The sequence below is a fragment of the Micropterus salmoides genome, unplaced genomic scaffold, assembly GCF_014851395.1.
Source record: "Micropterus salmoides isolate LMB-PRFRI ecotype aquatic unplaced genomic scaffold, ASM1485139v1 Ms_hic_scaffold_3618, whole genome shotgun sequence".
NCBI lineage: Eukaryota > Metazoa > Chordata > Actinopteri > Centrarchiformes > Centrarchidae > Micropterus > Micropterus salmoides.
This window is the reverse complement of record NW_024042949.1, coordinates 15,676-28,763: the sequence shown is the minus strand read 5'-3', so window position 1 is coordinate 28,763 and position 13,088 is coordinate 15,676. Positions and strand designations below refer to the sequence as shown.

The following is a 13,088-nucleotide window of genomic DNA, read 5'->3' as shown; positions in this document are numbered from 1 at the left end:
CATGAAAGAGTACATATGTGTCATGATACAGTATACCTTTTTATCAGAAACACACACCTACACCTGCTCGTCTAGAAGATCAGCATATACAGGTTGCTCTCCTGCAGGCTCCACCGAGATTTGAACTCGGATCGCTGGATTCAGAGTCCAGAGTGCTAACCATTACACCATGGAACCACTACACTGAGACGGTAGGCAGTTCCTCACATCGCCACGTAGATTATCTATGCAGAGAAAAAAGGTGGGGAAGCAGTCGGCGGGCGGGGGTCTCCAGAACTATTTGACCCTGATTGCGATCGTTAACTTTGCTAGGAGTGCGGTGCTGAAAATAAAGCCTCCTCTGCTGCAGCTACTCCTGAAAGCAGCGTCGCAAAGGTTGTAGCTCTACTGCTCAAACTGGATGTTTAATTTATGCGCTTATCCCATAACATGCAGAGAACTTACTCGTTTTCCCTACTATCATGTGACAGGGAATTGCTCGGCTGAAAAATCTCACTGTCAGAAGTGGGATTCGAACCCACGCCTCGAGACGAGACTGCGACCTTAACGCAGCGCCTTAGACCGCTCGGCCATCCTGACTGCAATTGGTCGGCAGTGGCGCCGCCAGGCGGGGCCGGGGCCACGGCCACCCTAATAAAATTGGTGGCAATGTTATATATACTGTATATATTATGTAACTCCTGGGTTTGAGTTAAAAGGTTCTTAGCAGCACATATGTGTTGTCATATCAGGCTCTGTCACTTTAAGAGGGTAACCTCTGACCCTGAGCTGTGACGGACTGGGATGTTTATAGAGTTGAGAAGAGAAGGGGCCCAAGCACTGAGCCTTGGGGCACCCCTGTGACCTATGACCTTTTGACCTGAGGTAGGTGTATTGGTATACAGTATATACAATATGACATAGTATAAACAGCACTGAAATAGAGAATGGTGAATAAATAAATGATAAGTGGTAACCAGTAAACAGGTGGCTGATTAGAGACAGAGTTACTGGGTTAAAAAGATATGACCCCAACGTGATTTGAACACGTAACCTTCTGATCTGGAGTCAGACGCGCTACCGTTGCGCCATGAGGTCATACAGAGAAGGGCAGGGACTCAGTCGTACGGATGCATAGAGGGAGGGAGTTCCAAAGGTGAGGCGCACAATAGCTGAAGGCTCTGAACCCCATAGTGGACATGCGGGCAGAAGGAATGGAAAGTAGTGAGGAAGAATAGGATCGGAGAGTTCGGGATGGGGCGTAGGGCTGAAGGAGTTCAGAGAGATAAGGAGGAGCAAAATTATGGAGAGCTTTGAAGGTGAGGAGTAGAATTTTAAAATCAATACAGTATTTGACAGGGAGCCACAACAGTTGTGTTAGAAGTGGAGTAATGTGTTCAGAGACTGGGGTTCTGGTGAGAATACGGGCAGCAAAGTTTGGACATTTTGCTAGGGTGGATTTGGAGCCAACAAGGAGAATTTCAGTTTTATCACTGTTTAGTTGGAGGAAGTTTTGAGTGAACCAGGTTTTAACTTCATCTAAGCAGTCAGTTAGAGAAGACGGAGGGAGCAGAGACGTAGGTTTGGTGGACAAGTAGAGCTGGGTGTCATCGGCATAGCAGTGAAATTGGATATTATATTTCCTGAGAATAGAACCAAGGGGAAGTAGATAAATTATGAAAAGGAGGGGACCCGGGAATGATCCCTGGGGAACACCACTGGTGACAGGTGAGAGTTGTGATCGAACATTTTTAAGTTGTACAAACTGAGTGCGGCCAGACAGGTATGATGTGAACCAGTTCAGAGATGTGTTGATGATACCAATGGAAGCTAGACGGTCCAGGAGGATATTGTGAGAGATTGTATCAAAGGCAGCAGTTAAATCGAGAAGGATCAGTATGGTAAGAAGACCTGAGTCAGCAGCCATTAGTAGGTCATTGGTGACCTTGACTAGGGCTGTTTCTGTGCTGCGGAGAGGCCGAAAACCAGATTGAAACTGTTCATGGAGGTTATTGTTGATGAGATGATTATGGACCTGCGCAGCAACCGTTTTTTCTAAGAATTTTGAGATAAATGGCAGGTTGGAGATTGGTGGAGAGGTAGGTGGATAAAGTGCACTGTTATGTGAGGTGGGTAGCTGTTGATGGATATTGTCCATTTTGGTTTTTGAAAATGACATAAAATTATCACATTGAGAGATTGAATAAGATGGGGTGGAAGATTATTCGGGGGGCGTGAAATTGTATTCATTGTGGAAAACAGGGCCCTAGCATTCCCTTTGTCAGATGATATCAGATGAGTGTAGTATTTGGGTTTTGCTGCAGAGAGGGAATCTTTGTAGTGGAGCATGTGGTTGTCATAAATGTCCTTGTGCATAACTAGTTTGCATTTTTTTTATAATACGTTTGTCACACTGCTACACCCTTTCATGTATTGTACTGTGTGTGAGAACTATACGAGGCTGCGGATAGCAACAAGTTAGCACCATCGCTAACAGTAAGCTAACGTCAAGCGGACACTGCTGGACGATGCCGTGAAACTGGGCTTAACATTATTTGGAAGGGTAAACATCTCTGCCCAGCAGGCGCTCCATTGAGCAGCAAACAGGTGGAGGAAAACAACGACGTGCTCACTGACAGTCGGATCGTAACGTTAATTAAACTCTGTGGAAAATGTTAAACAGCACTGCGGGGCCGCAACGAGTCGGCGGACTCCCTGAATAAGTTCAGAGTCATCCAGAAGTTTGCCCAGAGGAAAAAACGCCGTGCGGCCTTTCTCCTCACGTGAGCCCTCAGCTGTGGTGGGTGAAATCATCTTTTATCATCCTGACTGTGCTGCTGCTCCGTGCGTGGGCCAAATTATTGTGCTGAATCGATTGATACTAGGCTATGGATTGCGGTTGTTGTCATGATGTTGTTGTGATATAGGCGCGTTCATGCTGCATTATCATTTGAGATTATTACACCAATATGCCGGCTCGCTGCGCTGTATTAAAGGTACGGAGCCGGGAAGGAGATGTATTGGCGGACATTCTTTCCATTTTGATTGCAGGATGTCTTTGTGAAGGTGACTACAGAAAGGGTTTGGATCCCTAAAAAAATGTCTGTGCGCGTCGTCGTGGACTTCAGTGGTGTTGAGCTCACTGCTGTTTGCTTATGGCCCTGTAGGCTCATTTGTTCTGAGCGCATGTGTGTCGGCTTAAATATTGCATTCTTAATTTAGGTTTGTGACAGTGGTACTGTAACTTGCGATCTCTCTCTCTCTCGGTGGAGCCATGCTGTTTGTTGACATGTTAAAAACACAGTAGCAAGAGAGCGTATTGTAGTTTTACTGGCATCTATGTTTTGAAACCATTTTTATAAAATATTCTTCTTTATAAATAATTGCACAACTCTGTACAGACACATATTGTATATTTCAATGAAATTATTATATAGTCTAATATGAAACAGAAACATCTATGCTCCGTGATGTTTGTAATCTTGAGTAGGCTTGTTCCCATTAAATGTTTTGTTCTTTGCTTTGCAGTCAATGCACTCGTACAAAAGCTGTAGTTTTTTAGTTTTTTTTTAAGGAAAAGCTCAACTAGTGTATTTGAAGAACAATTGCCTAACACATGCAGATACATAACACATTATGGAACTCAAATTTGTTAACTGAACTGGTTTTAGTTTATGGACATTAGGCAATCGGTAACATTAACTGTAAAATAAGAAACCAAAGTATGTCAGTCTGTGATTCCTTAACTCATATTTTAACGTAGTTTTCAACTAGTCTATATACTGTATAATAGAATTCCCGAAATTCGGTTTTGGCTTTTTGGTTTTAGTGTGCCACCCGAGGTTTTTCAGTGGCCCCATCTGGCCACAAAAGGCAGGCTCCACCGAGATTTGAACTCGGATCGCTGGATTCAGAGTCCAGAGTGCTAACCATTACACCATGGAACCACTACACTGAGACGGTAGGCAGTTCCTCACATCGCCACGTAGATTATCTATGCAGAGAAAAAAGGTGGGGAAGCAGTCGGCGGGCGGGGGTCTCCAGAACTATTTGACCCTGATTGCGATCGTTAACTTTGCTAGGAGTGCGGTGCTGAAAATAAAGCCTCCTCTGCTGCAGCTACTCCTGAAAGCAGCGTCGCAAAGGTTGTAGCTCTACTGCTCAAACTGGATGTTTAATTTATGCGCTTATCCCATAACATGCAGAGAACTTACTCGTTTTCCCTACTATCATGTGACAGGGAATTGCTCGGCTGAAAAATCTCACTGTCAGAAGTGGGATTCGAACCCACGCCTCGAGACGAGACTGCGACCTTAACGCAGCGCCTTAGACCGCTCGGCCATCCTGACTGCAAATGGTCGGCAGTGGCGCCGCCAGGCGGGGCCGGGGCCACGGCCACCCTAATAAAATTGGTGGCAATGTTATATATACTGTATATATATTATGTAACTCCTGGGTTTGAGTTAAAAGGTTCTTAGCAGCACATATGTGTTGTCATATCAGGCTCTGTCACTTTAAGAGGGTAACCTCTGACCCTGAGCTGTGACGACTGGGATGTTTATAGAGTTGAGAAGAGAAGGGGCCCAAGCACTGAGCCTTGGGGCATCCCTGTGACCTATGACCTTATGACCTGAGGTAGGTGTATTGGTATACAGTATATACAATATGACATAGTATAAACAGCACTGAAATAGAGAATGGTGAATAAATAAATGATAAGTGGTAACCAGTAAACAGGTGGCTGATTAGAGACAGAGTTACTGGGTTAAAAAGATATGACCCCAACGTGATTTGAACACGTAACCTTCTGATCTGGAGTCAGACGCGCTACCGTTGCGCCATGAGGTCATACAGAGAAGGGCAGGGACTCAGTCGTACGGATGCATAGAGGGAGGGAGTTCCAAAGGTGAGGCGCACAATAGCTGAAGGCTCTGAACCCCATAGTGGACATGCGGGCAGAAGGAATGGAAAGTAGTGAGGAAGAATAGGATCGGAGAGTTCGGGATGGGGCGTAGGGCTGAAGGAGTTCAGAGAGATAAGGAGGAGCAAAATTATGGAGAGCTTTGAAGGTGAGGAGTAGAATTTTAAAATCAATACAGTATTTGACAGGGAGCCACAACAGTTGTGTTAGAAGTGGAGTAATGTGTTCAGAGACTGGGGTTCTGGTGAGAATACGGGCAGCAAAGTTTGGACATTTTGCTAGGGTGGATTTGGAGCCAACAAGGAGAATTTCAGTTTTATCACTGTTTAGTTGGAGGAAGTTTTGAGTGAACCAGGTTTTAACTTCATCTAAGCAGTCAGTTAGAGAAGACGGAGGGAGCAGAGACGTAGGTTTGGTGGACAAGTAGAGCTGGGTGTCATCGGCATAGCAGTGAAATTGGATATTATATTTCCTGAGAATAGAACCAAGGGGAAGTAGATAAATTATGAAAAGGAGGGGACCCGGGAATGATCCCTGGGGAACACCACTGGTGACAGGTGAGAGTTGTGATCGAACATTTTTAAGTTGTACAAACTGAGTGCGGCCAGACAGGTATGATGTGAACCAGTTCAGTGATGTGTTGATGATACCAATGGAAGCTAGACGGTCCAGGAGGATATTGTGAGAGATTGTATCAAAGGCAGCAGTTAAATCGAGAAGGATCAGTATGGTAAGAAGACCTGAGTCAGCAGCCATTAGTAGGTCATTGGTGACCTTGACTAGGGCTGTTTCTGTGCTGCGGAGAGGCCGAAAACCAGATTGAAACTGTTCATGGAGGTTATTGTTGATGAGATGATTATGGACCTGCGCAGCAACCGTTTTTTCTAAGAATTTTGAGATAAATGGCAGGTTGGAGATTGGTGGAGAGGTAGGTGGATAAAGTGCACTGTTATGTGAGGTGGGTAGCTGTTGATGGATATTGTCCATTTTGGTTTTTGAAAAATGACATAAAATTATCACATTGAGAGATTGAATAAGATGGGGTGGAAGATTATTCGGGGGGCGTGAAATTGTATTCATTGTGGAAAACAGGGCCCTAGCATTCCCTTTGTCAGATGATATCAGATGAGTGTAGTATTTGGGTTTTGCTGCAGAGAGGGAATCTTTGTAGTGGAGCATGTGGTTGTCATAAATGTCCTTGTGCATAACTAGTTTGCATTTTTTTTATAATACGTTTGTCACACTGCTACACCCTTTCATGTATTGTACTGTGTGTGAGAACTATACGAGGCTGCGGATAGCAACAAGTTAGCACCATCGCTAACAGTAAGCTAACGTCAAGCGGACACTGCTGGACGATGCCGTGAAACTGGGCTTAACATTATTTGGAAGGGTAAACATCTCTGCCCAGCAGGCGCTCCATTGAGCAGCAAACAGGTGGAGGAAAACAACGACGTGCTCACTGACAGTCGGATCGTAACGTTAATTAAACTCTGTGGAAAATGTTAAACAGCACTGCGGGGCCGCAACGAGTCGGCGGACTCCCTGAATAAGTTCAGAGTCATCCAGAAGTTTGCCCAGAGGAAAAAACGCCGTGCGGCCTTTCTCCTCACGTGAGCCCTCAGCTGTGGTGGGTGAAATCATCTTTTATCATCCTGACTGTGCTGCTGCTCCGTGCGTGGGCCAAATTATTGTGCTGAATCGATTGATACTAGGCTATGGATTGCGGTTGTTGTCATGATGTTGTTGTGATATAGGCGCGTTCATGCTGCATTATCATTTGAGATTATTACACCAATATGCCGGCTCGCTGCGCTGTATTAAAGGTACGGAGCCGGGAAGGAGATGTATATTGGCGGACATTCTTTCCATTTTGATTGCAGGATGTCTTTGTGAAGGTGACTACAGAAAGGGTTTGGATCCCTAAAAAAATGTCTGTGCGCGTCGTCGTGGACTTCAGTGGTGTTGAGCTCACTGCTGTTTGCTTATGGCCCTGTAGGCTCATTTGTTCTGAGCGCATGTGTGTCGGCTTAAATATTGCATTCTTAATTTAGGTTTGTGACAGTGGTACTGTAACTTGCGATCTCTCTCTCTCTCGGTGGAGCCATGCTGTTTGTTGACATGTTAAAAACACAGTAGCAAGAGAGCGTATTGTAGTTTTACTGGCATCTATGTTTTGAAACCATTTTTATAAAATATTCTTCTTTATAAATAATTGCACAACTCTGTACAGACACATATTGTATATTTCAATGAAATTATTATATAGTCTAATATGAAACAGAAACATCTATGCTCCGTGATGTTTGTAATCTTGAGTAGGCTTGTTCCCATTAAATGTTTTGTTCTTTGCTTTGCAGTCAATGCACTCGTACAAAAGCTGTAGTTTTTTAGTTTTTTTTAAGGAAAAGCTCAACTAGTGTATTTGAAGAACAATTGCCTAACACATGCAGATACATAACACATTATGGAACTCAAATTTGTTAACTGAACTGGTTTTAGTTTATGGACATTAGGCAATCGGTAACATTAACTGTAAAAAAGAAACCAAAGTATGTCAGTCTGTGATTCCTTAACTCATATTTTAACGTAGTTTTCAACTAGTCTATATACTGTATAATAGAATTCCCGAAATTCGGTTTTGGCTTTTTGGTTTTAGTGTGCCACCCGAGGTTTTTCAGTGGCCCCATCTGGCCACAAAAGGCAGGCTCCACCGAGATTTGAACTCGGATCGCTGGATTCAGAGTCCAGAGTGCTAACCATTACACCATGGAACCACTACACTGAGACGGTAGGCAGTTCCTCACATCGCCACGTAGATTATCTATGCAGAGAAAAAAGGTGGGGAAGCAGTCGGCGGGCGGGGGTCTCCAGAACTATTTGACCCTGATTGCGATCGTTAACTTTGCTAGGAGTGCGGTGCTGAAAATAAAGCCTCCTCTGCTGCAGCTACTCCTGAAAGCAGCGTCGCAAAGGTTGTAGCTCTACTGCTCAAACTGGATGTTTAATTTATGCGCTTATCCCATAACATGCAGAGAACTTACTCGTTTTCCCTACTATCATGTGACAGGGAATTGCTCGGCTGAAAAATCTCACTGTCAGAAGTGGGATTCGAACCCACGCCTCGAGACGAGACTGCGACCTTAACGCAGCGCCTTAGACCGCTCGGCCATCCTGACTGCAAATGGTCGGCAGTGGCGCCGCCAGGCGGGGCCGGGGCCACGGCCACCCTAATAAAATTGGTGGCAATGTTATATATACTGTATATATTATGTAACTCCTGGGTTTGAGTTAAAAGGTTCTTAGCAGCACATATGTGTTGTCATATCAGGCTCTGTCACTTTAAGAGGGTAACCTCTGACCCTGAGCTGTGACGACTGGGATGTTTATAGAGTTGAGAAGAGAAGGGGCCCAAGCACTGAGCCTTGGGGCATCCCTGTGACCTATGACCTTATGACCTGAGGTAGGTGTATTGGTATACAGTATATACAATATGACATAGTATAAACAGCACTGAAATAGAGAATGGTGAATAAATAAATGATAAGTGGTAACCAGTAAACAGGTGGCTGATTAGAGACAGAGTTACTGGGTTAAAAAGATATGACCCCAACGTGATTTGAACACGTAACCTTCTGATCTGGAGTCAGACGCGCTACCGTTGCGCCATGAGGTCATACAGAGAAGGGCAGGGACTCAGTCGTACGGATGCATAGAGGGAGGGAGTTCCAAAGGTGAGGCGCACAATAGCTGAAGGCTCTGAACCCCATAGTGGACATGCGGGCAGAAGGAATGGAAAGTAGTGAGGAAGAATAGGATCGGAGAGTTCGGGATGGGGCGTAGGGCTGAAGGAGTTCAGAGAGATAAGGAGGAGCAAAATTATGGAGAGCTTTGAAGGTGAGGAGTAGAATTTTAAAATCAATACAGTATTTGACAGGGAGCCACAACAGTTGTGTTAGAAGTGGAGTAATGTGTTCAGAGACTGGGGTTCTGGTGAGAATACGGGCAGCAAAGTTTGGACATTTTGCTAGGGTGGATTTGGAGCCAACAAGGAGAATTTCAGTTTTATCACTGTTTAGTTGGAGGAAGTTTTGAGTGAACCAGGTTTTAACTTCATCTAAGCAGTCAGTTAGAGAAGACGGAGGGAGCAGAGACGTAGGTTTGGTGGACAAGTAGAGCTGGGTGTCATCGGCATAGCAGTGAAATTGGATATTATATTTCCTGAGAATAGAACCAAGGGGAAGTAGATAAATTATGAAAAGGAGGGGACCCGGGAATGATCCCTGGGGAACACCACTGGTGACAGGTGAGAGTTGTGATCGAACATTTTTAAGTTGTACAAACTGAGTGCGGCCAGACAGGTATGATGTGAACCAGTTCAGAGATGTGTTGATGATACCAATGGAAGCTAGACGGTCCAGGAGGATATTGTGAGAGATTGTATCAAAGGCAGCAGTTAAATCGAGAAGGATCAGTATGGTAAGAAGACCTGAGTCAGCAGCCATTAGTAGGTCATTGGTGACCTTGACTAGGGCTGTTTCTGTGCTGCGGAGAGGCCGAAAACCAGATTGAAACTGTTCATGGAGGTTATTGTTGATGAGATGATTATGGACCTGCGCAGCAACCGTTTTTTCTAAGAATTTTGAGATAAATGGCAGGTTGGAGATTGGTGGAGAGGTAGGTGGATAAAGTGCACTGTTATGTGAGGTGGGTAGCTGTTGATGGATATTGTCCATTTTGGTTTTTGAAAAATGACATAAAATTATCACATTGAGAGATTGAATAAAGATGGGGTGGAAGATTATTCGGGGGGCGTGAAATTGTATTCATTGTGGAAAACAGGGCCCTAGCATTCCCTTTGTCAGATGATATCAGATGAGTGTAGTATTTGGGTTTTGCTGCAGAGAGGGAATCTTTGTAGTGGAGCATGTGGTTGTCATAAATGTCCTTGTGCATAACTAGTTTGCATTTTTTTTATAATACGTTTGTCACACTGCTACACCCTTTCATGTATTGTACTGTGTGTGAGAACTATACGAGGCTGCGGATAGCAACAAGTTAGCACCATCGCTAACAGTAAGCTAACGTCAAGCGGACACTGCTGGACGATGCCGTGAAACTGGGCTTAACATTATTTGGAAGGGTAAACATCTCTGCCCAGCAGGCGCTCCATTGAGCAGCAAACAGGTGGAGGAAAACAACGACGTGCTCACTGACAGTCGGATCGTAACGTTAATTAAACTCTGTGGAAAATGTTAAACAGCACTGCGGGGCCGCAACGAGTCGGCGGACTCCCTGAATAAGTTCAGAGTCATCCAGAAGTTTGCCCAGAGGAAAAAACGCCGTGCGGCCTTTCTCCTCACGTGAGCCCTCAGCTGTGGTGGGTGAAATCATCTTTTATCATCCTGACTGTGCTGCTGCTCCGTGCGTGGGCCAAATTATTGTGCTGAATCGATTGATACTAGGCTATGGATTGCGGTTGTTGTCATGATGTTGTTGTGATATAGGCGCGTTCGTGCTGCATTATCATTTGAGATTATTACACCAATATGCCGGCTCGCTGCGCTGTATTAAAGGTACGGAGCCGGGAAGGAGATGTATATTGGCGGACATTCTTTCCATTTTGATTGCAGGATGTCTTTGTGAAGGTGACTACAGAAAGGGTTTGGATCCCTAAAAAAATGTCTGTGCGCGTCGTCGTGGACTTCAGTGGTGTTGAGCTCACTGCTGTTTGCTTATGGCCCTGTAGGCTCATTTGTTCTGAGCGCATGTGTGTCGGCTTAAATATTGCATTCTTAATTTAGGTTTGTGACAGTGGTACTGTAACTTGCGATCTCTCTCTCTCTCGGTGGAGCCATGCTGTTTGTTGACATGTTAAAAACACAGTAGCAAGAGAGCGTATTGTAGTTTTACTGGCATCTATGTTTTGAAACCATTTTTATAAAATATTCTTCTTTATAAATAATTGCACAACTCTGTACAGACACATATTGTATATTTCAATGAAATTATTATATAGTCTAATATGAAACAGAAACATCTATGCTCCGTGATGTTTGTAATCTTGAGTAGGCTTGTTCCCATTAAATGTTTTGTTCTTTGCTTTGCAGTCAATGCACTCGTACAAAAGCTGTAGTTTTTTAGTTTTTTAGTTTTTTTTAAAGGAAAAGCTCAACTAGTGTATTTGAAGAACAATTGCCTAACACATACAGATACATAACACATTATGGAACTCAAATTTGTTAACTGAACTGGTTTTAGTTTATGGACATTAGGCAATCGGTAACATTAACTGTAAAAAAGAAACCAAAGTATGTCAGTCTGTGATTCCTTAACTCATATTTTAATGTAGTTTTCAACTAGTCTATATACTGTATAATAGAATTCCCGAAATTCAGTTTTGGCTTTTTGGTTTTAGTGTGCCACCCGAGGTTTTTCAGTGGCCCCATCTGGCCACCCCTAGGAAAACAAAGTCTTGAAATGAGAACAACATGATCAGACAAAGTCTGTGAACGTCCAGAATACGGTTTTCGAGCACAGTTGAGTCGCATTCGGTCTAAAACAAGGTTCCACCGAGATTTGAACTCGGATCGCTGGATTCAAAGTCCAAAGTGTTAACCATTGCACCATGGAACCACTGCATGTCAAAGGACGGCAGATTCTTACATGATATCGCCACGTGTATTATCTGTGCAAAGAATAGACGCGGGAAAGCGTTCCGGGGAGGTGGTTTCCAAAGCTTTTCGACAGTGATCCGACAAGTGGGAACCCCTGTCTGCCTTGAAAATTTCTCCCTGGGTAAGACCTCGCTGGTGCAGTATAACTACCCTGTGTCTTGTTGCTGTGGTCAGTCTTGCCATGGCGTATGACTTTTGAAAGAAAATTGTCTTCAGCAACCTCACCTTGTAAGCTGAGTTTATAGCAATTTTCCCACAACTGCCTAAAACTTTTGCCCAGTACTGTGTGTATTTTAATGCAGAGAGGATGACGTAGAAGGCATGCAACAATACCGGTGACACAGAAGGGAACATGTGAAAACACAACTTTACTGGTTGACTTAATCAACTTAGTTTGCAACGCATTTACAGACAAGAGTAGATGTTGGAAATGGGCAATAAAGACATTGTTTTTAAAGACATCCTACAACCAATTCATCCAGCAACAAATAAGCCTACTGTGTACAAATACTTTCAAGCCAGCCTAAGACCACTCGGCCATCCTGATTGCGTAAAGGCTTTAATCAGGGGACGTATTGCTATATATCATGAAAGAGTACATATGTGTCATGATACAGTATACCTTTTTATCAGAAACACACACCTACACCTGCTCGTCTAGAAGATCAGCATATACAGGTTGCTCTCCTGCAGGCTCCACCGAGATTTGAACTCGGATCGCTGGATTCAGAGTCCAGAGTGCTAACCATTACACCATGGAACCACTACACTGAGACGGTAGGCAGTTCCTCACATCGCCACGTAGATTATCTATGCAGAGAAAAAAGGTGGGGAAGCAGTCGGCGGGCGGGGGTCTCCAGAACTATTTGACCCTGATTGCGATCGTTAACTTTGCTAGGAGTGCGGTGCTGAAAATAAAGCCTCCTCTGCTGCAGCTACTCCTGAAAGCAGCGTCGCAAAGGTTGTAGCTCTACTGCTCAAACTGGATGTTTAATTTATGCGCTTATCCCATAACATGCAGAGAACTTACTCGTTTTCCCTACTATCATGTGACAGGGAATTGCTCGGCTGAAAAATCTCACTGTCAGAAGTGGGATTCGAACCCACGCCTCGAGACGAGACTGCGACCTTAACGCAGCGCCTTAGACCGCTCGGCCATCCTGACTGCAATTGGTCGGCAGTGGCGCCGCCAGGCGGGGCCGGGGCCACGGCCACCCTAATAAAATTGGTGGCAATGTTATATATACTGTATATATATTATGTAACTCCTGGGTTTGAGTTAAAAGGTTCTTAGCAGCACATATGTGTTGTCATATCAGGCTCTGTCACTTTAAGAGGGTAACCTCTGACCCTGAGCTGTGACGGACTGGGATGTTTATAGAGTTGAGAAGAGAAGGGGCCCAAGCACTGAGCCTTGGGGCACCCCTGTGACCTATGACCTTTTGACCTGAGGTAGGTGTATTGGTATACAGTATATACAATATGACATAGTATAAACAGCACTGAAATAG

The 13,088-nt window shown here is 44.3% G+C and overlaps 12 non-coding genes across 12 annotated transcripts; all 12 read right to left on the bottom strand.

Annotated features, from left to right (window-relative positions):
* Nucleotides 1–105: 105 nt before the first annotated feature.
* trnaq-cug lies at nucleotides 106–177 on the bottom strand. Its single transcript has one exon. It is a non-coding gene; the product is annotated as a tRNA-Gln (tRNA).
* Nucleotides 178–496: 319 nt separating this feature from the next.
* Nucleotides 497–579, bottom strand: trnal-aag. Its single transcript has one exon. It is a non-coding gene; the product is annotated as a tRNA-Leu (tRNA).
* Nucleotides 580–1,005: 426 nt separating this feature from the next.
* Nucleotides 1,006–1,077, bottom strand: trnaw-cca. Its single transcript has one exon. It is a non-coding gene; the product is annotated as a tRNA-Trp (tRNA).
* A 2,777-nt stretch (nucleotides 1,078–3,854) lies between these two features.
* trnaq-cug lies at nucleotides 3,855–3,926 on the bottom strand. Its single transcript has one exon. It is a non-coding gene; the product is annotated as a tRNA-Gln (tRNA).
* Nucleotides 3,927–4,245: 319 nt separating this feature from the next.
* trnal-aag lies at nucleotides 4,246–4,328 on the bottom strand. Its single transcript has one exon. It is a non-coding gene; the product is annotated as a tRNA-Leu (tRNA).
* Nucleotides 4,329–4,755: 427 nt separating this feature from the next.
* On the bottom strand, nucleotides 4,756–4,827 carry trnaw-cca. The gene has a single exon. It is a non-coding gene; the product is annotated as a tRNA-Trp (tRNA).
* A 2,778-nt stretch (nucleotides 4,828–7,605) lies between these two features.
* On the bottom strand, nucleotides 7,606–7,677 carry trnaq-cug. The gene has a single exon. It is a non-coding gene; the product is annotated as a tRNA-Gln (tRNA).
* A 319-nt stretch (nucleotides 7,678–7,996) lies between these two features.
* trnal-aag lies at nucleotides 7,997–8,079 on the bottom strand. Its single transcript has one exon. It is a non-coding gene; the product is annotated as a tRNA-Leu (tRNA).
* A 425-nt stretch (nucleotides 8,080–8,504) lies between these two features.
* Nucleotides 8,505–8,576, bottom strand: trnaw-cca. The gene has a single exon. It is a non-coding gene; the product is annotated as a tRNA-Trp (tRNA).
* A 2,888-nt stretch (nucleotides 8,577–11,464) lies between these two features.
* On the bottom strand, nucleotides 11,465–11,536 carry trnaq-uug. Its single transcript has one exon. It is a non-coding gene; the product is annotated as a tRNA-Gln (tRNA).
* Nucleotides 11,537–12,268: 732 nt separating this feature from the next.
* On the bottom strand, nucleotides 12,269–12,340 carry trnaq-cug. The gene has a single exon. It is a non-coding gene; the product is annotated as a tRNA-Gln (tRNA).
* A 319-nt stretch (nucleotides 12,341–12,659) lies between these two features.
* Nucleotides 12,660–12,742, bottom strand: trnal-aag. The gene has a single exon. It is a non-coding gene; the product is annotated as a tRNA-Leu (tRNA).
* Between the last annotated feature and the right edge of the window lie 346 nt (nucleotides 12,743–13,088).